This window comes from Rissa tridactyla, chromosome 8 (assembly GCF_028500815.1).
Source record: "Rissa tridactyla isolate bRisTri1 chromosome 8, bRisTri1.patW.cur.20221130, whole genome shotgun sequence".
Taxonomy (NCBI): Eukaryota; Metazoa; Chordata; class Aves; order Charadriiformes; family Laridae; genus Rissa; species Rissa tridactyla.
In genome coordinates, this window is record NC_071473.1 from 41,997,323 (window position 1) to 42,020,192 (window position 22,870).

Sequence of the window (22,870 nt, forward strand, 5' to 3'; positions counted from 1 at the left end):
TCACTTTATAAAACTATTTTATATTATTTCACTGTATTTTCCGAAGTCTTTACCGATCTGTTCTTATGATGTTTGGGACTTAATATGCCCTCACAGACCTGAATTATCAGGAGCCTTGAATGTTGGTTTCTCTGATCCACCCATGTTAAATGGCAACACGTGGGCAGAGTGAGAGACTGGAGAGAGAGCAAGCACATGCTCCCCATTGGTTTCGCCTTTACGTCAGCCGATGAGCAGTGACTCAAACTGCAAGCTTCTACCACTGGTCCAGCTTTCTCGAACTGTAAATACATCCACAGCTGTTTCATTTAGGAGACAGGAACACAATCAATGCAAGGGATACAGTTTACAAACATTTTAGCATCTGAATGAGCACAGCTAGCAAATTATCATGCCAGCTGGAGTTTTTCAGAAGGCGTTCAGGAAGACACACACAAAACTACTACTCTTAATTTCAGTGAGAAATCAAGACAAGAGCCTCCTACTTCTTGGCAGTCCTTTGATAAACAGTAGAAGAGATAAAAAAAGAAATTATTGTAACAAAGCTGTGGTTTATTGAGATTCTGTGATAATTCCTCTAGTCCACACTATCTGCTGACGGTATTTCGCAATATAGGGATAGAACATGTCTTTTCATGCTCAAGCTGCAGAAAATTTTCCATTTAGCCTTTAGCAATATATAGTCCACCATGCACCCAGCAGGTAGCTCTGATTCGCCCAGAAAGTTTATGTATGTGGTACACATAGCATAGTTAGCTAGTTAAGATAGTATTGACCCCAGTTAAAGGTAGGCACGTGAGGCCACCTGATACATCTTTTGCACATAAAATCAGCAGGAGGACAAGTAAGTTAACATCATTCAGTGCATAAAACCATTTATATCATTACAGGGCAGTTCAACAGAACCAAAAGCATTTCAAGGCTACTGTTTTAGTGTGCCTGGAATATGATGGAATTACTTTTATTACTGTTATTAAATATACGTGTTAAGTTAGTGCCCAAAAGTACTAATCTAATCAGTAGTGGAGATGCATGTGTTTGGTAGTGCCTAAATACAGGTTACTTATATCCTGCCAGGCTTACAGTCCATTTGTTCAGGACATTTTAATTTCATTCATGAAGCTATAAAATACAGTATATTAACGAAACCCTCATGCCACTGATGGAGAACCTGTGGCACATGGGTCAGAAATGACAAACAATGCTACAGTCAATGATATACGAACACAAATAAAATGGCTACAGCTGTGCAACAGCTTCTGGTTGCCAAAAGGAGCAAAGGTATAGGGAGTGACCTGGAGGAATTAGGGTAAGAGCCAGGGGAATATTTTGCATGGACATAAAAAGTCTCCTCCATCACCAATTAATTCTCTTCCATCTATCTGGAAGCTTTCCCAAAACTGACAATTAATTTCAAGGCTCAGAAAATATGTTTCTCTTTTGGCAAAATACTTTGTCTATTAATAAATTTAATAGTAATAAAGTTAAATACAGCAAAAGATCTTTAAATGTCAAAAAAACAGTCAGTAGGAAGCGGGCTTTCATATATGGCTCTAGATACAAAGCACTGCCCCGTGCCAACCTGTGTGGAGACACAGAACTCACTCAAAGGTAGGTGTTGCACAGGAAAAGGCCAGCGTGTCTTTAGGAAAACACAGATTGAAAATATTCGCAATGTGCCATATTACAGTCCTATAATACGTTAGTTGTACTTATTTCGGTGTATATAAACTCATGGATTTAAAATATATCATCTGCTTGACCCATTTGACAGCTGCACCAAGTATACATGTGACATGCCCCAGCCAGACCAGGGTGGTTGCTGATAACACGTGAGCAGGAGATAACTCCGAATCTGGATGTCCATGCCCGGTAGTGACACCAGCTATTAGAAAATAACATCTTTACCCTTTTGAACTGGGCAAAATATGTTGTATAATGATTAAGGACATGAAATAAAGATATTTGCAGTGGAGTTTTCAGTGTCGCTTCACAGGGTATAGCTGTGCTTTATATAGTTGAAAAGAGCTCTGCCAGTGAGAGAACAGAAGTTTGATACAGCGGCTTGTGACTCTACAAAGGAATAAACAGCGCGCACTCGCTGTCAAGCTGCGATATGTTATTACAGCACACCACATTCAAAGAGCAGAAAACAGACTTGCTATTAATTTCAAAATTAGAGAAGAACAAGCTGAATTCCTCTCAACTTGGGAGCATAAGGAATGAACGCTTTAATGATAATTTGCCTCTTTAATGTCAAGGTTCCAGGAAAGACTTCTATGAATTTTCATAGAAAACAGAAGAGGCCTTCAGATATCAACGTGGCATTTAATTTAAAGTATTATTTAATTTAACGTATTACCCAGCCAGCACTGCAGAGATTACAATTCCTTTACTGCAAGAGTGTGCGTGAATTTGCCAGATTGTGGATTTCTGCATAGTGCACACCCGCAAGGCTCACACTGGGCACAACCGATGCAACGGACTATGACTTCAGCATGGAAATGAGGTTGATGTATGTTGAATACAAGAAATTAGACAGTTCATAATACAATTTACACTACTTCAGACTGTTCCAGTGTTGCCTACAACATCTCTTCTCCACAGGTCTATAATCGGTCACTGAGCCGACAAAACAAAATGGCTTTGTCACACGTCTCCAAACGTGTCATGCTTTTAACCTCTTTTTTTCAAGTAACCACAGCTGACATTGATGAACTGGCATCACTGCTGAGGAAAAGCCGCCCAGACGCATGGCTGCAGGAAATGCTGAACGCAGCTTAGGATAAAATGGGGAAAAGAATGAGCCATTTGCAAATCTCAAATCTTTAATGTGGTCTACAGTCTGATTTGAAGTAGTGGCCGCATTCCTCTCCCTTACCTACAGACACCAGAGACTGGGATGAGAAAATATATGGTTTTGGGGAAATTATTTTTGTTATTATTTTGTTAACTACATGTTACGCCAGCTGAGAGGACCTGTCAACTTTCCAGAGATCACTGGCACAAAATGACTGGCTGGGGCTCCTAAGCACATCTCAGGACTTTATCAAACAAACAAACAAAAGTGAAGAAAAACATAGAAGTACACAATTTTATCCTTCTCAAGATCTCCCATAATCACATCAGCTTGACAAAAAAATAAAGATCTAGACACACATGCACTGCTGCAAGTAGATTGCACTTTTTGGTCTACTGCTACTCATGATGACTGATCTATTATAATCTGCTTAACTGGCTAAGCACTAGTTCAGCTCCTTCCCCACCTGCTTTCCTCCTTCTACATCTAGCATTCACAGATGCCCTGGAAGACTGTGGCCCACTTGCCTGCATTTATAACACAGCAAATACAAGCGTGTATCAGTTATATGTATTTCACACGAGAAGTTCACTTGCAAAGGGCGTTTGAACCTGTAAAATTTGGGTTCCTGGTGGAAACTCTTTTTTTAGATAAAGGAAGTTCAAAGTAAGAACAAGGTTTGACTCTTTGTAGACTGGGATACTGGAGATGGTTTCTTTTGGTTTGACTCTTACCCACTGACCTGAGACAAATAACAAGCCTCAGAATCTAACCCAACCCGCCCCAGCGTACAGATGGAGAGCAAAACTGCTCATGTTGATGGTGGCCAAGAATAAAAAGGAAAATGGAAATTACCTCACCTATGGCTCTCAGAGTACTTAGTTTTTGTGGAAGTCTTTTCCTATATGAGACACTTTCTTCTGCTGATTTACTAAGATTAAACCACCGTTTGTGCCATGCCATGAAATCACAGTTATATACAATGGTCTAGGAACAAAAAATTGTCTAGGAACACAAGGCATTATACAAACTTTGGAACTCTTTCTGACCACAAGTGAAAACCCACATTTCTTCCTGGTGACAGCAGTGTTACACATCTGTACCTACAGAAACGTGTAAGAAACCACTGGCAAATTTGGGTACATTGAAGCAAACACCTCTAAATATAGGGGGTGGGAGGGGAGAGAAGGGAGGAACATCAAAACATCTTTTAACTGTTGAAAGTACCAAGAAACTTAGTTCTACATCTTCCTGAAATATATGTCTGTTCTCATTTAATAGAAAAATGACAGGAAATGGAGCTTGAGAGGACCACAAGGAGTCACCCAGACCTTCACCGTGTGCACCAGCTCCATGGTGACTCAATGTGGTGTGTCTCATCTAGCAACACGTTCCTAGCACATGCTGGAACAGATAGCTGCTTCCTAAACATATCCCAGTCATGATCTAATTACTTCTGAGCTCACTAATTATAAGATATTTTTGACTGAAGTGTTGAGCTATAAAGAGCAGAATTTCAGCAGCGAGCTGAATTATACCTTCCTCCACCAAGCATTTCTCTTTTTTTCAATCCTTCATCTTTTAAAAGATGAGGGCCCACCAACTTCTAGAAACCAGTTATGTCAGAAAAAATAGGAATGAAGCCCTGAGAGTGCTAGTGAGCACAGCATGCATTCCATCACAGAGTCAGGGTAGTTTCTTGTGTCAACTTGAATGAACGAGAGGGTTTCTTAACATAATCTTGTACAGAAACTATATTGAAAAATTCAAAATATCCCAGAGAATGCCTCTGTATCTAAAGGATGCTATTAATATGGCACTATGAGAATAAAGGAAAAGAAAGAAAATGAAGAAACAAAACTGCAGAACAAATAACAAAGGAATATGGAAGAAAATTACTTTCAGAGGATGAAGCATTTTGTATTACTAGATTATGTTCATTCGCACTTCCTTCTGAGCAAAGCAGAGTCTTCTGCGCTCTTTTCCAGCGGTGCCTGCAGAACTGCAATGCCTCTGCCAGAGCCAGGCTCCTTAGAGCTGTTCGGTATTTTGGGTGGGAACACAACACAGCAGAAGACAAAGGGGGTGATCACGGGAGGTGACCAAGCATCCTCCACTACAGCAATTCAAGGCCTCTGACCAACCCCAGGCTGAGCCTTCATCTAACTCAGACCAAAGGCTGCAGCAGCTCCTGGAGCAGAATACAGACATACGGAAACACCGTGATTTTATCGTTACAGCAAGGGATTATCCCATGTCTTCCAGAAGCACATGCGGGGCTCCTGCTTCCTCACGCGCACTCTCTCCCAGCACTGAGTAGCAGACCTTATGGTAACGCACCGAGAAAGGAAACGGCTCCGAAGACAGAACGTTGCACAACAACATTCCACTTATGTGGTACTGATCAGATGCCAATTATGTATCATTAAGTATTGTGTTTGGATAGTAAATCGGGCAGACTCAGCTAAAATAACACAGCTTGTTTTACTAAGTCTTTATGTAAATAAAAGTATTGTACTGTTCCTATTCCATACTTATTGCTTCTCCCTATGGGCCAGATTCTGCCTTCCCTCTACTCAGTAGAAACCAATTTCATAAGGTTTTCATTAGTTTCACAATGTACATTTCACAACATACAATAGTCACAAATTTGACCTTTCTCCAGCCATTTTCTGCAAAACTTCTCTCATTCTCTGCAAGATACAACCATTTCTTCATCACTTTCCCTGAAGGCAGAATAAAAAAGACACAGATCATATGTCATTTACTTCCAGATATACAAAATGTTTCCCCAACTCCTAAACACAATGCCATGACACATCAAAGATCCAGAAGGACTAGTGATGCTGTTGTGGGCTATCAAAGTGCAAATGGAGTCCAAAGTCAGTGCAAGCTGTAGATATGCAACATACCAACCAACTGAGCAATTAGATATCAATGGAATATGAAACCCAAATAAATTTTAATTAGGAAGGCACTCACTTGCAACTGTTAACAAACCAAGAAGGTTCTTATATGTTCCCAAAAAATCAACAGGCCTGGATAGCTAATATCTGTACCAACCACTTTCTCCCGATCTTGACTAAAAACGAACATAGCTGGCTTTCTGGAGGGACTACCTTTATTTACACAAGTCAGTAGATGGAATCAGCCAACCAGCACTGAATATGTCTTTTGACCAGGAGACTTGCCTATGCAGATTTCGTTAAGTACTGCCAACAACCAGTTAAGAAAGTGTGCAGGAGCTTGCAGAATTATGAAAGTCTTCAAGGAACCCAGTGTAAAGGAATCTAATATCAACTGGCTGCAAACACAGTTTGCGCAGTAGCTTGCACATCCAATAACCATGAAGAACTTACAAGTACAAATATTTCAAAAGTATGTGTTGACGAGGCACAGGAGACATAAATAAACAGTGGAGAAACTATTTGAATTTGTCTTCCACCATGCAGAGCATTACTGAATGTGTACCTACCTGGTGACTTTGATAACTGTCCATTTGTGTACCCCATTGTGGCAACAGATAATTAGCTTCTCACTGTACGGGCACTGCTTTCCAAAGTGAAAGTTTGCTTTAAGGAGGCTGGTGATGAAAATGCAGGAGACTGATCACAAAACATACAGGAAGATCCTTCAGCACAAGTATAACTTAAAATTGCAAACCAAGTGACCACTTTAGGAAATGAATGGGACTTGGCAGGAGTGATATTTACGGCTGTGATGTAAAATTAGACCTCAGGCAGACTCTGCTTTGTATCAAGAATCATTTGTCCCATTTGTCCGCTGACAAAAATTGGAACAAAAGCATTGCATTAGGCTCACTCAATCTACGCGTAAATCTCATGATGTACAAAAAACTGAAACAATCACATTTAGTCAAAATACTTGCCATTTGAGAGGTATATTGGGGTGTCTCCAGTACCCACCTTGGATGTGCTCTTCAAGGAGAAATGTGGGTATACATCCTGCATACATACCGTTAGCGAACAGTAGTAGAATCCCGCGAAAATCAGCCAATACACAAAGTTGGTCAGACTCTTCAGAGATGCATGCAGAAAAGGAAGAGATGAAGAAAATAAATGTCCATATGCTTTAAAATACCCATTTCTGGCTCATCATGCATTGGTTCAGATCGACTGTTACCCAGATGAAAGGTAAAGTTGCTTTAACACCTATTGCCTTCCACATGTCTCTGTCTCAAATGCTTCCCTCTTTCCTGATCCCCAAATCTCCAGTTATTTCACTTTCAAGCTCCTCCATATAATTAATTTTCAATTCATTTTCCATATTTTATTTTTTACTTCTATTCATCACTTTTCTTTTTTCCACTCTCCTCCTGTATTTTGTCTTGCATTACAAAAAAATGTTACACTATGCCACTTGTAAAACAGTAAACGCCTCATCCAAATGCAGCTTGAAAAGGAATAAAAGAATTTCAGTACGTTTTAGAATTAACCTTTTGGACAAAACAATCTCTCCTGAGAACATTTTTCCTTATGGGTCAGGTCTTTAGGTCTCGGTAAAAGACCTCTCTTCAAGTCAAATTTCACTCATGCTACGTTAGGTAAAGACACTGTCTTCTGGACAGCTGCTCGCAGTCCTAGAGTAATTACAATTCATAATGAGCAATGATCGATGTATTTCAAGGTGTTCTTAGTGCCATTTTCTAGTTAGGAAATATGGAATCACACATTTCCAGGTCATTTCAGGGATTTCAGATAGAGCCATTTAATTCTGAGTAGCTGCTAGAGATTTCAGCATATCCCCTGCTCCGATGTAGTATTTCTAGCAGAGATGATACAAAAGTTCCGTTTTAAAATATGATGTTTCTGCATTTTGGATATCACTTGGTAATCTGAACCACATTAAAATAGAATATATGTCTTATACAGGATTTGGTTGACATGCTTGTCTCAAGAAGAATAAATACTCATACATCTTTTGAAATCTTTTCATGGACAATGAAGAAAATGGTTGTTACAAACTGCAGGATGAAAAATGAGAAAAAATGATGAAATAAAATAACAGAAAGGTCAAATTTAAATGTATCTAAAAAGAAGTCAAAAGAAACTTTTAGCAGCCATTTATGGCTACTAAATGTAAGCAATAAAAATGGCAAAGTATAGGATACATGGGTAGATACTAGAGAATAATTTTGCCCTGTAAATACTCACCTGTATGCAACTGGAATTACACTCATTTCCTGACACAGAATCCTGAGCATCATCCTAAGAAGATATAGCAAATAGTTTCTACCTAAAGTTCAGTCAAAAGCATGCTACATATTACCAAGGCTTAAACATCTGGAAATATCTGCTGTCTCCCATATGCTGTATCACATATTTTATTCCAGGAGCCTACAGAGCACTGGAGAAGTCACCTGAGAGCAGAACCATTTGCTGCAGGCAGCTACAGTATTTTCATGGACCTCAGTAGGCACCACATCCGCTTGCAAAGAAACCAGCTGCTGCTGGCTACATTGCTCAGAAACCTGGTGGCCAAGACTTTCTGGAGGTGGGAGAGAGGGTGAAGAAATAATGTTGGGAACTTTATCTATATGTTGGAGCTAATGGTACACATTGAGACTCCCTGTGAAGGATCTTGTGGAGACACATTTGTTGATGATGGTAAAACAGTCGAACTGGAAACTAGTAAAAAAGTACAGGGCTTTACTTTATTGCCCATCTTCCAGAGAGTTTTACTGAGCTTCTGCAGTGGTTAAAAACTCTTATTGTAGACCGAGGCAAAGAACCCCATTAGAGTTTGGAAAGAATATCTGTCTTTTAAATATGTTTTCATTTTGTTTGACAAATGTAATCCTCCTGCACTGTTTTGTTGTAGTGCACAAATGAAACTGGTGAAGCAGAAGGAGGCTCTTTTCATTAGGAAACATGGAAAAAATTTTAGCTGAAAAAAAAAAAAGTAATTCAGGCAGCAGAGTCAAAACTTCTAGTCAAAAGACAAATAAAACCAAGAAACAGAAAAGGTTAAAATGGGGTTAAAATCTAGCTGGAAAAATCAGCATCTCTACCTTTAAGACATGTATTAAACATATATGTTATTCAAATGTTGCGAGTTGTGGGTTTTTTTTAATGGCTTATACTATTTAATTGTATGTGGGGAAATATATAATTATATTTTTTAGAGTGGAAACATTTGTAAACAAAATCCCAGACTCAGCAAAACCATCCATCTGGATCCCATGCTGCACAAGCCTGAAGCTGGATGTTCATGGTTGTGTAGGTTTGCACAGAACAGAAGACAGTGCCAGAGTGCAATTGTGTCCCTGAATTGGCCTTCTCAACTTAGACATTTGCTTCTAATCACAGCTGCCAAGCTGTAATAAAAGGAGAAAAATAAGAAGTTTTAAACAATACAGTATGGCTGTGTAAATTTTTATTTTTTTTTTTACTTATAGAACCTTGTCCTCAAATCCTTCCAGGTATGAAACCAGGATACCTGGAGCTTTTAGCTGCCTCTCAGAATAACCAGTTGTGTAATTTTTCTACCATGCAAATAATTTTTTAATTTGTGCCCCTGTTCCCCAAGTTGTAACACTGTCACGTAACACTTGTGACAGAGCTGGTGGGTTTCATTAGCTTTGTGTTCCCAGGTGCTGAAAAGTTTAGCGAGTTAGACTCAAATGACAGAGAAAAGGCACAAGAGCAACAAGTTCTATCCATAATACCCAACAAGAACTGGATGCAGCAGTAAATGGAGCTATTTTTATTATCCACTCAAAATAGATGGCCATGAAGAAGTACAGACGGATTAAAAGGAACTGATAACAACTTCAAACTGAGCTGCACTTCTACTTTGCACATCTCTTGCAATGAAAAGAATGAGTGCAGCTGGGGACCTTGCCATTCTGTCATCCTCCAGGAAGAAGAAAAAAAAAAAAAAAAGCCCCGACTTAGGTAAAGGTAATTCAAATATCAGGTGCAGGACCGAGAAAGATAATGGTGATGTTTCTTCAGAAAGGCACCTGTAGCAGAGGAGAAGCCGGATTGCAGTTCATTCGCTCTGCCTCGTGCTGCTCAGTTCCATGGCTCGTAGTGGTAGAAGAAAGAATTCATTCCACCAGGCACACGTCCCAGTACATACAACTTCTCACAATATCCTCACTGCAGCCACCAGGGGAATAAGTAACAACTTACTTGAACATGGAACAATTGTAAATTAGCATATAGTAGCCAAGCACAGCAGTAACACACTAATAACTATCTGTTTCCCTGTCCCAGTTACTGAATTCCTGAGGGCGAGCAAAATAGCTTACAGCTGATGGAGGTCTGAAGGCTGCGTGTGAATCATTCCCTGTCTCTTGAGCATCCTGAGTCATCTTCATTGTGAACAAAACAATGTTATTTATTTATTGCCCATCACTGTAGCATCTGGGTGCCACGCAGGGTTTAAAATCAATATGCTGGCAGGCAGAGCAGGACAGCACAGGCTCTAGACTATGTCAGATGGCTGTTAGATGTCATTGTTGTTAGCACCAGTGTTTTTTGCTTTGCTTTGTCTTTTCCTTCTGCTGCTGTCACTCTGGCAGTTGCAGTTGCTGAATTTGTCCTTGCTTTCCCATTGTTTGAGACCCTGGATGAAGTCAGTGACTCTGCAGAGCTGAGCTGAGCCTTGCAGATAAGCAGAAAGCAAGAGCTGGGGAAAATGGTATGGGATTTGATGGTAACATAGCTCCGAATGCTGGCATGTTATCAGCTACCATTTTTATATCATCAAAGCCAGTTTCTAGTTTCTTTTGTTTCTAGACGTATCATTCACCTGTGTTTTAATGGGAACTGAGTTTTCAGACAGTGATTTCCAATGCATTTACCTTTCACCAGATAGATAATCCCGTTATGCATTTAGTAATTCACGTCATTATCTGAGTAGTTAGAGAGCTGCTTTTTCTCTAAACAAACCCTTCTGCATTTCCTTTGGCAATGCTTCCCTCCTACGTAAACAAAGAAAACCATGTAGAGAATATTTTACGTACTAAAAAAAGGCAACACACCGTACCAAGAATGGATTTCAGGATTTTTTCCAAATTTGACATCTCATTAATTTTTATTTGTTGTATTTAAGCTTCGCAGCCTTCAGATTTCAAGTCAGTGAAGGTATATCCTTCAAGGTAGAGATGTCTTTAAAAAAACGTGCTAAGTATCTGCAAAAAACAGGCAGCAAAGAACAATAGCACAGAAACCTTTACAATATTTCTAATAGTTCTTGCTTCTAGCAAGTCTGAAACTTAATAATCTCACTAACTTTCAGTAGCTCACATACTTGGGGTATCTGAATTTTGGAGTGCTCTGCATGAATATTTATGATTTGCTTCCAGAACTGCTAAATCATGCTGAGTTTAATGGAAATCCGTAAGTATTACATTCAAACATGTCAACAGATATCCCAGTTAATCACACATACACACATTAAAAAACTCAATACACCCCAGACTGGAAGATGCTCAAAAAATTTGGATGTAAAGTCATCCAGTCCTCAGAAGAGACACTGACAACCCACAAATATGAGGCCTTTGGAAATGCTGTATGTGCGAGTAATGATTCCCACATAGAAAATCCAAGAAATCTTACTGACTCTTCTCTGTCATTTTGAAGCCTGGAAATCAAGCAACTATTTAAAACTGTTGAGCAAAACCAAAATTTCAAAAACAAAAGAAAGAATCCTGTGAGATTCACAATGGGAATTTTTTGCATTTTTTTTTTCTTTTAATTTTCTTTTCTCTTTAATTCCCTGCTTTAAACAGCACGGCCCCCATTCTAAAATGATGTATTACAAAAACCTAAGAGCCAAAGTGTTCTCCTGGTTATGTTGGTTAAGAGCTTTAAAAGGGCAGAAAAATCACAGCTGAAAGAGCCCTGAAATTCCTGTGGAGAAGTGGCAGCAATTTGGAAAGGGACTGCATTGGCAAATAGCTCCATTAAATCTCTTATTTCTGTTCCCCCGTGAATACATCATTGTATAACTTCTCTCACAGAGTGGAGTACACAGCCCTAGTTGTAGGATTTATTTTTTTCCGACAACGGCGTCTGTCTGTATTTAATTATGTTAGCACACACAAAGTGTCCTATCACCTGAAGCAACTGTCACCTTATCTGTTGGTCCTGAAGGCAATATAGGGGTAACTGGTTGGAAATAAATTTTTCTGTAACAAGCTATTAGGCAAGGACATGAGAAACAGAGATTTCTCGAGAATACAGTCACATTATATAGTCTCTTCCATCCTTTCATCAACACATCTCACCTGAAGGTAAAATAGCGCATAGAGAGGACATCAAATGGATATAATTTTAGAAGAGCCTTCTGACTTATAACCAGGTGTTTCACACAGTGAGTTCTCACTTACTGTTAGGCATCAAAGCAAGGGATACCACTGTGCCCCTAATGCCAGATGGGTGCCATCAGCAAGAAAAGCTTTGTCAGTACAGCAAAGTATTAAGCCATTCAAACTTCCATCTAAGGGAGATGGGGTGAGGGGGGTGAAATTCTCTGATGTCTTTGCTTAAGATGCAGCCACTCCATGTTCCTGAGCTCCAAAGTTTGTCTAAGGAACTGGGGGAAATGGAACAAGTTAGAAAGCATGGTAACAGAATATGTATGCAAAGAAATGATGATACATTTTCCTTAACGATTCCCACCAAGTCTTTCAGCATTCCCTTTCTACACAAAAGCAAGATATCTGGTATCAGAGATTTGTTCCTCTGCATATCTCCATCCACCAGCTTACTCCTTCCTATTCAGGTACTTGCAGCTTGGACCAACAGTGACCAACGCAGTTCAAGGGTTCAAGGGCTTCTCCTCAGCTGGGGATCCAGTTCACAGGGTGCTGCATGCATCGGTGCTACCATGTCATCCGGTTACGCAGTTCTTTAAGGAGCTGTGCAGATGCTACATCTCTAGGCTATTCTCATTTCTACTGCTGCCTCATCCATTATCTATCAGGCTGAAGTAGGTCTAAACCACACCCCTGGTCAAAAATAAATAAATAAATAAGCATTCTTGGGGTCGCCCTGAGAATCTGACCTCTTCAAAATAACTACTTCACCTCCTTCAGCCTCTGTAGTGCTCCAGGGGAACATTATCCTCAAAGTACATTAGAGGATCCCACCAGAGGACTCTGCCTAGGCATGCGTAGCTCACCATGGCTGTGTCTTGCTGCCAGCCATTCACACTGGTAACCCATACAACACAGCCGTAGTAAGGTTTAAGGCCAGTCCTTGAAACCTACCACAAAGGTAGGATCCAAAAGGAGCCAGCCACCCTGGGCAAACTTCAGCTCCTCACATGTGGCAGATGGATCAGTAGAAACAGAGGAAAAGCTCAGGATTAACACCCAGTGTATCTGAGGAGCGGTAAGGAATTAATTGCTGGACAACCTCTCACCCAGACCTCACTCTGCAGGGGCCGCCCTCTGCATTCCTACAAAGTCAACCATCACCTGCAGTTCAAGCTAGAGGCAAGAATTTACGCGGCCAATTTCTCTGCAGCCTTTCAGCTATGAATCAATGCCTCCTAACTGAGACATATGCCTTATATATGCCTGATACTTTGGGCCAAACAACAACTGGCCAGGAAGGTTTCTGACCACAATTCATGGTCCCAAGTCACAATTCAATTTAAAGGCAATCTTGCAATGGAAGTTTAACCTATAGCTATGTTTTGCCCTTTTCAATAGGAGGAAGCCACTAGCAAAATGCAGAAGAAATCTGACAGATTATATATTATTTGCTAGAGTGTCATTTTTCTTCTCTTTAATACCTCTTGAATTTTTTCTTTACTATTTTTTACATCATATTTTGAGTATACAAACACCACAGTGCACAGAAAAAAATTTACAAAAAAAAAATATCTATTAAGTTACTATATTTTCAGAGCTATGTCACATTCTATTATATTCCCAGTAGCAGACAAAAATTGAACCCAGTGATTCTGTGGAATCTTCAGCCACCTAAAAAAAGTAGCAGGTGACTTGAACCAACAAGTCAAAATTTATTTTTCCATTCAGTTTCAAGTTCAGGTTGAGGAAACCTATTAGGGACATCACAAAGTAAATTTTATTCTTTCTGAGCAAAGAACTTCCTGTGCATGTTAAAATATGCCAAACCTCTAGTAACTCATATGTCCTCTTCCCGCAGTTTGGGCAAATTTTTCCTTACTGTCATTTAGGAACTTGTTTTCTTTCTATTGTTTAATTGTATTCAGAGGAACCACATTTGGGCAATTTTAATTCCCTGGTTTCTGGAGTAATTTCTTACAGGACATACCAAGGGAGAAGAAAAAAAAAATTCTAAAAATGCGAAAGACACCATTACCTGACAGAAGCTAATGCATAGTAAAGGGAAAAAATTGCTGCTGCGCGTGCGTATAAGTGAACTCAACCAAAGGCACAGACAGGGAAGTTCACGTAATGAGGCATTATTAAAAAAGACAGATGGTCCTCAAGAGCTTAAAGACAGTTGGCGGCTCATACTGATCTGAGGTGAATCTTCAAATGAAGCTTTGTTGGGCAGTTTCTCAGTGAAAAATTTCCAAGGGCCAGAGATGGTAAGGCTTTTATGCCTATTTGTGAAGATAAACCAACGATTGGTCAGAAAAGTAATTTTCCAATCACGTGAAACATGCTGAAGTAGCCTAAGAAGAGACAAAGCGGCAAAACAATTTTGCAGAACAATATTTTAATTCTTTGGGTTGATCTAAAATTTTCAGTTTCATTTGCATTTATTTATACTTGGTAACAAATCCCATTCCTCTCAACTGACAAAGACAAACCTAGAATTCCCATTTCAAAAATGTTACAAAGGTGGCAAGCAGCTACGTTTCAAACTGTGAGTGTCACTGGATTTTTAATTGCATGTAAATAAATGCAAAAATGCCTCATTATCTGCACCTCTGAACAGAGCGTGCAGTTTCTGGCATTGCAGATGTATGGTAACTGCACATGGAAATGATCAAGGAGCTGAACAGCCCTACAGTGGGGTGCTCAATTACTCACTGAGAAAGCGTGATGTAAATTGGGCTGCCTGAACCACATGTACCAAGAGCTTGGCGCAGACCACATCTCCTGTTCAGGCACTGTTTGTACTGAAACATAATTAGTTTGTTATATTGTTCATCTTCTAAACACCGTGTGTCCGTTACAGAGTTATGCCCTCTACACTCAATGTTCTCTTATCTGTTGTGCTCTTGTTCTTTATTACCGAGTCCTGAGCGCTCTATTCCATCTGTCAACACCAAATATTATTTGTGTTATGTAAACCATAAAAGCAGGTTCAGTCCTTTCTGTATTCACTGTCTGTATTCACCTCGTGATCTGTGGATCCACTCAGAATTGAATTACTACTGAACAGATTAGTGGTTTGTGCTACCTTTCAGGGTATCCGGATGGATAGCTCAGCATGTAATTTGCAAACATACATTGTGATAAATTACACAAGATAAATACTTTTTTTTTTAAAAGGAATTTAAAGGAAGGGTACTCAAATGAAAAAAAAAATTAATATAAACAGACTACTTATGTTTTGGCCATTAGTAGACAAACAAAAAAATTTAAGCATATGGTGCTGAAAGTATTTTATACGTAGAATTTTAGTATTTTATGTAAAATATCGTGTTATTACAGGATGTTACTTTAAATTGCTTAGAAATTTTAAATCTTTTTTAAAAAAAAAATCACTGAGTCATTTCAAAATTATTGTCCTTTGCTTTGCTTTTATATGAAAAAGGCAACAAGTTTGACATAGTAACACATGAAAACTTGATGGACGGCTTAGTAATGTGAAGGAAAGCATGCTAACGAGTTTGTAATTCTTTATCTTTAATACTACAGATCTGAAGGTGCCAGATCACCCAAAACAAAACCTCAGCAAACCAAATAGAGTAACGGGTATAGAAAAAAAGTAATACAAGGTCACATTTCCACTTGATTTATTCAGACCATCTTTAAAGTCACTTGACTTTCAGTTAAGAACAGTAGGCAATGTACAGTCACTTAATTGCACAGTAGTTTAGTAGATTACCATTGGCAGTATTTGATTGCGAAATCAAGTCATGAGATAGCATGAGCCCTTGTTATGTGTTCTTAAATAAGAATAGTGGAAAAACAGGTAGTTTAGCAACAACGCAAATCATAGAATCATAGGGTTGGAAGGGACCTCTGGAGATCATCTAGTCCCACCCCCTGCCACAGCAGGGTCACCTAGAGCAGGTTCCACAGGAATGCGTCCAGGGAGGTTTTGAATGTCTCCAGAGACAGAGACTCCACCACCCCTCTGGGCAGCCTGTTCCAGTGCTCTGCCACCCTCAAAGTAAAGAAGTTCCTCCTCATGTTTAGGTGGAACTTCCTATGCTCAAGTCTGTGCCCATTACCTCTTGTCCTGTCCCCGGGCACCACTGAAAAGAGCCTGGCCCCATCCTCCTGACACCCACCCTTTAAGTATTTATAAGTGTTGATAAGGTCCTCCCTCAGCCATCTTTTTTCCAGACTGAAGAGGCCCAAGTCCCTCAGCCTTTTTTCATGAGAGAGGGGTTCCAGTCCACTAATCATCTTGGTAGCCCTTTGCTGCACCCTCTCCACACCGCCAGACAGAACCCAGACAAAAATTTCCATAATACTCTGTATTACAAGGACTGTGCTATCTGGGAAGAGTAGCTAGCCTTAGAAAGAAACAGTAGATAAAGGTGTACATCCCTCTGTAAGAGTGTTCTGCAGTATCTGTTTAGATACCTGCAAAAAAAAAAAGCCAAATCGTTGAGAAAAGTTGCTGTAAGGATATTTATGAAGTTTGCCTGGAGCTGGTTCCTCAGTAGCTGAGGTGACAAAGGCAACTAAGAAAGCAATGAAAAAGGCAATGAATGCATATAGAAAGTGCATTAAAATTAAAATGATTAATTAAAAACCTGAGGCTTCTGTATACATGTCCTAATTCAGTCAGAAAAAAAATATAATAAAGGGCAATCTTCTGTATTGCCATTCCCTGGCAGTTAAAGATTCCAAATAGCACTGTGATACTGTTGTCCACCCTCTGCTTCATTTTTCATTATTATTTCAGTTTAAACACACAAGTCATTACTATATGCAGTAATAATAAAAAGGTGGCTCTAAATTGTAAGGTAAGTTTCTCTTTAACAGAAAAAAGTCCATCTTCAACTCTAGCAAGCGACACTATGAAGGGCAGCTGCCCCGCAGCACCCTCTCCAGCCAGTCAGCACATCCTGCTCTTACTCAAGCTTGGTGGTTATTGATTAAGCTGGGGTTTTACCTGATGAAAAGACTGCTCCAGCACTCAGCAGGCATCCCCCCCAAACGTGCTTCTGTTAGAAGAAGGGGTCTGAGCTTTGATTTTTGTGTTAATATTCTTCCACCGCCCCGTCACAGTGTCCGGGTTGCTGGAAGACCAGTGCGCACCAGTTCTCCTGCTGGCGGAGGCTGCTGCAGCGCCCCACCAAGCCCTTCCTCAGGGCTGGTTCCCCAAATTCTGGCACTACCTTGGCACGAGTGAGCACAGCGAACCAGTCCTGACTACTACTGTGGCCAGAGAATTAGACACAACTGACCTGAATACAGCTGCTTTGCCTGCAAAGAATAAATCTACAGCTGAAGATCCAGAGGATGACCTGGACTAACAGTATCTTGTGACTCCGGGCTCTAATAAGGCCAGTACGGTATATCCCACTGGATGCCTACAGTGTTCTACTGCACTGCCAGCCACTGTCAGTCTGCGAGGACTTCTCCCTCATGAGTACCAGCTCACAGACAAACATTTCAATTTGGACAGATCTTAGAAAGGAATTAAACCCAGAGACGATGCAGGATGAACAATTAGAGATTTCTTGGCTATTCACATTATTCTGCGTCCAGGAATTCTCTGCAGGAATAGATGATTTAAAACTGTGTCTTCACGAATAACACTGAACACGAGGAAAGCAAAACAAAACCACAAGATAGACAGAAATCCTTTGCTAGCTTAAAAATACATGTGTCCCAGATTGATTGGTTAAAGCTTCTTTTTCATAGCTTCTTGTGTATTTTTAAATAACAAGGCATCAGTCTTTTTGTGCTGTAAGTGGGATTGTCAGCAGGAGAAACCAACCTCAGATTCATTCTTTTAGTCAATTTTGAAGAGAGTACATTTCTGTAGCATGTTCTAACAGCTCTGAGTACAGCAGGATAAATGCCAGGGTACTTGCTAATGAAAATTAATTTCATACTGTACTCTGTACTTATAACATCGTTTCACTTGGAGAAAATATTTTCAACAAAGATGTCAATTTCTACAGAATCTTTTTGAACACAGATTCAGTGACTGCATTTCAGTGGTCTGCTACAGGCTTGAGTTTTCCTTTCTTGACTTGAGGAGATAAGATCTCTCCTGGCTTTCAGTGCTGGACTATGGGACCTGCAAGATTTCTCCAAGTGCTCAGACCATTTTTTCCAGAAAGCCATACCTTCAACCCAAACAGGCTAAGCAGATTTTGGAGATCACTTTCTTCACTTGCACCAACTCATGCAGCACCTACTCCTAATCATGCCAGAGGAGAAAAGCAGCGCAAATGCAAAGGGCTGAGCAGTATAGTCGGGGCTGCACCAAACCATTATAGAATCAACCTAGTGAAGAAGCTAAAAGTGGGTTTATACTTTATTTCAGATCCAGCTGGGCCAGTATGAGAGATAACTACCCCAGCTGCCCGTCGGGGCACTGAGTTCTGCAGTGGGGGAGAAGCTTGCCCCCAGGTGCTTCATGATAAGCGTCGAGCTAAAATCAGCAGTGGTTAGAGTTATCTCGGCATGTTTGCTTTAATAAGAAAAGAGAGTAATTTCATTACCTGCTCAACTGGCAGAGAAGTCGAATCAAGAATGAAGAGTTAGGGTCCAGAGAGTTCTTTAATTGGCACAGCTGGACCAAGAGAAGAAGATGGTCTTATGCAGGAGTAGAGATGCCCTTGATCCCTTCAGCATTTGTTCCTGTTGAGTTAGACAGATCATAAATCTCATTTAACCTTAACATTTACAACTTTCCCACTATTCAAACTGAAGTCTGAAATCCCCTGCCTGAGGTGAAGTAGGAGGCTGCACATGTGTCACACAGGGAACCAGGATCCAATAAGCAGATGAGGCTGCGTCAGCCCTGGAAGTTGTATTTGTTCTACCTGCGACAAATACGGGATTAGTGAGGTAGCAATGGACAATCCAACCATATATAAATGTATTTATAATATATGTAAAGATATTTAAAATATTTATGTGTGCACAGTTATTATTTTGATAACACATTTTTTGATCATAAAGATCCTTTTTTAAAAGCGCCTTTTTGGCCAAATTTCAAATATTGTTGTATGGTAAATAATTCATAATTTCTTTTTATCAACCATATTAATTTACATTAATTTTTATAAATAGCTCTCTAATATATTACTACTTAGCTGGTAATAAGAGAACAGTTGTCTGTAGTTCTGTCCCACAGAGTAAAATGAGCAGCCTGGATAAAAGAAGATCGGGGAGACCTTATTGCAGCCTTTCAGTCCTTAAAGGGGGCTTATAAAAAAAGATGGGGACAAAATTTTAACAGGGCCTCTTGTGATAGGACAAGGAGTAATAGCATTAAACTAAAAGAGGGTAGATTTAGACTAGAAATAAGGAATACATTTTTTCCAATGAGTTTGGTGAAACACTGGAGTATGTTGCCAAGAGAGGTGGTAGATGCCCCATCCCTGGAAACATTCAAGGTCAGGTTGGACGGGGCTCTGAGCAACCTGATCTAGTTGAAGATGTCCCTGCTCATTGCAGGGGGGTTGGACTAGATGACCTTTAAAGGTCCCTTCCAACCCAAACTATCCTGTTATTCTATTATTCTATTCTATTAAATATATTCTAAATATGAAAAAATAGTTGAAAATAGTGAATGCGAGCCAAGAAAAGTATTACTGCTATGGAGAGAAATACAAACTTACCATTTTTCTTTTGAAAATATTTTTGCTCAAAGGGAAAAGGGAATATGCTAAACTAATCAAGAATACACAGTGAGAGACCAAATGAAAAAAGCAATTCTCTCTGTTCCCAGAAGGAACTGGGTATGAGACAAAACTGGACGTAAAAAGAAATTTAGGTGGGATATACAGCAGGAGAATTGATAAGCATTTAAAACAAAGTTTGCGGGTAGACTGTATTTTCAAAAAGAGGAAGAATAATTCATCTTCTCATTTATTCTTTGCTACAAATTAGGGTAATCAGAGTAATAACTACACATTTTTAGTACAAGAAAAGAATAGGTATTGTGTGCAAAATGCCCTGGAGACTTTTATACCATGAGTGACAGCATTAAAAATAAATAAATAAATAAATAAACAAATCGCCCAAGCCTGTAGTTTCAAAACAAACTTCCAAAATGCAAATGATAATGCGTACCTGAAACAATGATTCAGGGCCAGTTCTTCATATCAGTCGCAGCAGAGAAATTCTTTCTTTCTTACCGAGTAAAGCATACATAAAAGGAGAGGAACAACCCCTTTGTGTTTGGCTGTCCTGGCTACTGTGACTAGAATGCCACGATGGTGTCAAGACGAGAGAGAGATGGGTTTGTCTGGAGCAGGAGAGTACAGCTTGGTTTATAATTTCAAATTTGGCCCATGCTTGGAGCAGTAGAAAATGGCATCGTCCCTACCTGTCGTGTTTATAGTAAGTCTAGGACAAGGGATTAGGTGGGTTTTGGCCTAATACCTCAGACCACAAAAGCATAACCTTTTTAATTCAGTCGGTGACAGGTACCTTTTATCACAGCAAGGGAGTGTCTGGTTTTGCTTGAAACTGTAAGTGATTGACATAGTTTTAAGCATATTTCAAAATGGCAGAAATAACATGGAGTGCTATGATGGTTATGGAAAAGGCCACTGACCGGATCTTCAATCACACGTTATAGCAAAAATGGGCATCGCACAATCATTCCAAAATATTAGCACAAAACCCACACAGCAATGAAATATAATTCAAGCCATGTGAAATCACAGGAACAAACCACAATAGATCATACACCATATTAAAAAATTCAAACCATTCTGTCAGCTTCATCGCTACCCAGAAAACATAGCTGACCTTCTTAGAATTGCTTAATCTAACTGCCACATCCCTGAAGACGTAGCCACAGACATCAACATGTGCTGGCAACTCTTAGCCAATATAAGCTCTCCGAGAGTACTGAATCCATAACCTTGCTACTGACACACGCCAAAACATGGGTTACCACATCTCTACTCTTATTTTGTAAGCCATGCTAATTAGATGAAACTACTTTGTGTTCACAAAGCCTTTTTACCTCACGCCATTGTTTTACTGGATAGACATCTCCTCAGCCTGATTATCTGTGGTTACGCTGCCTGAAACAGTCACGCCATCGGGTACTTCTTCCTTTTTACCTGTAACGGACCCCAAGTATACTCCTGGTATTGTTAATACTGCCCCTGCTAACAGCCACAAGGAGGACTGCATTGGCAGGATGAGTAAGGACAGCGGAAAATGACCACGTTGCTTACCGTTGTATCTCAACAAGGACTTGTTGGCTCTCTTTTGGTTGTCAAAAAAGATAATTCCCTGATCCAAACATGAGATGTCGCTGTTTTATTTTATGCGCAAGCCGTGGATGCCAGCAAATCAAAGAGATTTGAAGACCCCAACCAGAACGACCATCTGATCAGAGCAGCTTAGTCCTTCTGGACAACTTCACAACACTTGGCGCAAAGATAAGGACTTTACACGCCACATTTTGGTCACGTTAACACGTCTTTTAATTAACAGATTCAGCTTCCACCTGCAAATGGTATTCTGGAAATGAAACAGGTGTAATTTTAAACTTAATAATGTCTCTGGGAGAAGGATGATAATAGAGACATTTGCTTGGCACAGATGCCACCTCCTGTAACAGAAGGACAATGAGGGATGGTAATCACCAGGCTAATATATATTCCATGAAGTCCATTAACAGCTAAACAGCTACCAGGGAGGAGCAACTTTAGGAGGCACTGCGCTGGTTTCTGGAATGGGCCCTAACATCCACACATAGCTTTATTAACAAATGGAGCTACATATAAACTGTGGAGTGAATTCAACAACTGAGAACGCTGTCCTCAGAGTAACATGAAATATTATATACTTCCGCTTTCTAGCAATATCATTCAGCATTTCTTATTCTTTCCTCAGCTTTGCAGTTGATTCTTTTAATCTCTGAACAATTTGCCTGTCTAGGTACAAATCAGATTACATCTCACTTCCACATTAGGTTCCCCTCCCATATCCAAAGGAAAGTATTCCTCTCTAATTTGAAAACACAAATATTTCTTCTAGCATTTAAAACTTTTAGAGAAACACCTGTCTTTGACATCTGAAAATTCAAGTCATATAACACAGTGCCTACCTTTTCCCAACAAAGACAATGTTATTGTCTGAAAAGAAACCCTGCCAAACTAACCCTGAGAAAATACCAAGTAATATTAACTTATGCAGCTACTGGGTCAAGGAGTTGCAGAAAAATAATGCTTGCTTAAGGTCATAAGCTCCAGCACGATCCCAGCAATCACCCCGGGGGGCACTTGAGACTATGACTCAAATCACCTCCTTGGCTTCCGCTTGCTCAGGCATGTGGCCATTTACTTTTAGCCCATCACTGTGGGCTCTCTCAGCTCTTTGGTCAGTGAATTGAAAGACAGGGGTCAACTCAGCTCACGTCCTTGAAAGGCGGCTGTGTTCTTTAGCCCACACGTCGTCACCTTATTAAAGATTTAATAGTATGAATACTAAATCTTATCAAGAGCCCACTGAATTTAACAAGGCTGCAGCTATTGGTTTATCTGGATCTCGGGTGCAACTCCCCAGTACAATAACTCAGTACTACATGTGGGAGAATATAAAGTCAGTGCAACTACTGCAGGGTCCAGGAATCAAGGAGTAACTCTTTTCAGGAGGGAGCTACGCTACAGCAGCTGTTCCAGAACCCAGGGTGGGATTGGTTCTGTAAGGCTGATAGAGGCTAAACACACTAAAAACCTCACTTGCTCATTAAAATAGGCATC